The sequence below is a fragment of the Protobothrops mucrosquamatus genome, unplaced genomic scaffold, assembly GCF_001527695.2.
Source record: "Protobothrops mucrosquamatus isolate PMUCROS unplaced genomic scaffold, P.Mucros_1.0 scaffold327, whole genome shotgun sequence".
NCBI lineage: Eukaryota > Metazoa > Chordata > Lepidosauria > Squamata > Viperidae > Protobothrops > Protobothrops mucrosquamatus.
In genome coordinates, this window is record NW_015386666.1 from 903,277 (window position 1) to 906,844 (window position 3,568).

Below are 3,568 nucleotides of genomic sequence, written 5' to 3' on the forward strand. Positions count from 1 at the left end.
CTGGAAGTTGAGTCATGGCAACTAGATTTCTTTTCCAGTTGGTTCTTTTCCTGCTTATCCAAGTAGCTTCTTCACTCTGAAGAACCAAGAGCTACTTGGAAAAACAGCTATACTAACCAATTACCCTTTACTTAGGGATCTAAATCTACGGTAATAATTTTTTTAGCAAATTTACTTTATTTGTATCCTGTCTTAGTTATTTTTACAAATAACTCAAAGGGGTGAACACATCCAACACACTTTCTTCTTCCTATTTTCCCCACTACAAGAACCCTGTGAGGTGAGTTGGGCTGGGACAGAGTGATTAAACAAAGGTCACCCAACTTGCTTTCATGGCTAAGGCAGGACTTAAATTCATAGCCTCCTGCTTTTTAGCCTGGTGTCTTAACCACCAGATGCTGGTTCCAGTAAAAACTAAATAGCTATTATTGTTGGTACTCAGCTCTACATGGATGATAGATACGGTACTACCATAGTATGCATTGTCTGGCTTACAGTAAAACAGTAGCAGAATGACTTATAGAAAAAAGCAACCTAAATCTGAATGCTTTTTTTTTTTAACTTACCCACAAAGACTTTCCTTTTTTTGCTATTTTTAGACTTTGGTTTTTATAGTGAATAAGAAGCATTGCAATGGACTTCAAAACAATGGTGATATGGAAATAAATGGCAGAATAAAGTTCTTAAATACAACAGAACTTTGAAAGCCAGGGAGCTGCAGATGAAATGCAGCTGCTCTATGTAAACTGTCTTGACAAAGTTGTTATACAAATAATGCATCTATTCAAGGAAATTTTTATTTATAAAGTCTGAAATCACCAATCCCAGATCCTCAGCTTGATACAGCAGCCTTCAAATGAGATGCTCAGACTCCTTTCTACTTCAAACATCCTTACATTATCTGAGCAGGTAACATTTTTCTCTTCATATTTAAAGCATGATGATCTGATCAGAATTTAAATAAATAATAATTCAGGTAGTCCTCAGCTTACAATAGGTCATTGAGTGACCATTCAAGGTTACAACAACACTGAAAAAGGTGACCTATGATCGTTTTTCATACTTATGACCTTTGCATCATCCCCATAATCATGTGATCAAAATTCAGATGTTTGGCAATTGGTTCATATTTATGATCATTGCCGTGTCCCAAGGTCATGTGATCACCTTTTGCGACCTTCTGAAAAACAAAGTCAATGGGGAAGCCAGATTCACTTAACAACCAGGTTACTAATTTATCAACTGCAGTGATTCACTTAACAACTGTAGCAAGAAAGATCATAAAATGGGGCAAAACTCACATAATAAATGTCTCACTTAACAACAGAAATCTTGGGCTCAATTGTGGTCATAAGTCGAGGACTAACTGTAAAATAAAATGTAGTGCAGTTGTCTTTTGGGGTTCCAGAAGAACAGCAATGGCTTCCTTTTGCACAGCCAAAGGTTCAATAACACATCAGAACAAACACTCCAGTACTACACAAGCCTATATATTGCTATATGTAATTTTTAAAACAGTGAGAAATCAGTGATTTTAAAATGAGACCAAGATTAAATTACAAGATAATAAGCATTTTTACTCAGAATTATGTTCTACTTTTGGGAGGAAAGAGTTACTATTACAAAAGTAAGCTAAATATGGAGATGGATTTCAATTTCAATATTTCAATATTTAGGATTATTGTCAGAATTTATATAGAATATTTATAAAAAATAAGTAGGGCATGATAGAAATGTATACAATTTTACTTATATACAAAATATTTTTGTCCTTCTCTGCAAACCAGAAAACCTGCAGTGACGTTCAGATGGATTTTTAACTGGCTGACAAACAGCACTCAAAGAGTAGTTCTTAATGGTACTACATCTACATGGATGGAAGTAAGCAGTGGGGTACCAAAAGGTTCTGTCCTAGGCCTAGTACTCTTCAACATCTTCATAATCAACCTAGATGAGGGAACAGAGGGGGGGACTTACCAAATTTGCAGATGACACTAATCTGGCAGGAACAGCCAACAACCTAGATGATAGGTTCAAGATCAGAGAGATCTTGACAGACTTGAACACTGGCCCTATCTAACAAAATGAAATTCAACGTAGAGAAAAATAAAGTCTTATACTTAGGCAAGAAAAACCATAAGTACACATATAGATTGGGTGAAACCAGGCTTAATAGCAGCAACTGTGAGAGGGATCTTGGAGTCTTAGTGGACAATCAATTAAATATGAGCCAACTGTGTCCAGTGGCAGCTAAAAAAGCCAATGCAATTCTAAGTTGCATTAACAAAGGGATTCAATCAAGATCACGTGAGGTACTAATACCACTCTATAAAACCTTAATAAGACCACACCTAGAATACTGCAATCAATTTTAGTCTCCACACTATAGAGAGCATTCTAACCTATTGCATTTGTGTGTGGATTGCTTGCTGCACAGTAGCAGATAGGAAAGCGCTCCAGAGGGTCATTACTATTGCCCAGAGGATTATGGGCTGCCCTCTCCCCCCCCCCTGATGAATTGTACAGTTCCCGTTGTCTCAGGAAAGCTCAAAGCTTCTTAAAGACTCATCTCATCCTAACCCTAACCCGGACATTCTTTTTTTTTTTTTGAACTACTACCATCTGGCAGAAAGTACAGGATAATAAAAACAAAGACAAATAGGCTGAAAAATAGTTTCTATCCCAGAGTTGTAACCATATTAAATACCCCAGTATAGTGCAACATTGAAGTGCAATATTAGGGGCAGCGCAATGGTGAATAGAATGTGAAGGATGTGTGTATATAATGAGTATTATTTGTGGTTTTTACTTGTGTGTAGTATGCACTGTGGACAGCACTTAATTTTGTTGTGAGTTATACAATGACAATAAAGATATTCTATTCTATAAAAAAGATGTTGAGACTCTGGAGAGAGTGCAGAGAAGAGCAACAAGGATGATTAGGGGACCGGAGGCTAAAACATATGAAGAACAGTTACAGGAACTGGGCATTGTTAGTCTAGTGAAGAGAAGGACCAGGGGAGACATGATAGCAGTGTTCCAATATTTGAGGATCTGCTACAGAGAGGGGGTCAACCTATTTTCCAAAGCACCTGAAGGCCAGACAAGGAATAACGAATGGAAACTGATCAAGGAGAGATTCAACCTGGAAATAAGGAGAAATTTCCTGACAGTGAGTACAATCAATGAATGGAACATTCAGATGTTGTTGGTGCTTTATCACTAGAGGCTTTCAAGAAGAGACTGGACTGCATCTGTCAGAAATGGTGTAGGGACTCTTTCTAGGGCAGGGGGTTGGACTAAATGACCTACAAGGTCCCTTCCAACTCTGTTATTCTATTCTATTCTATTCTATTCTATTCTATTCTATTCTATTCTATTCTATTCTATTCTATTCTAGGACAAGGCTACCAATGGCTACTGTCATGATCATTTTGTAGATACACATCATATAAGAGGCAGAGTGCCCCTTAGTCCCAGATATTTCATAGTACCAGTGATCTATTTCTATACAGTTTTCATCCTTACATAAAAATGTTGTAATAAAAATAGATCAAAGTACTAAACT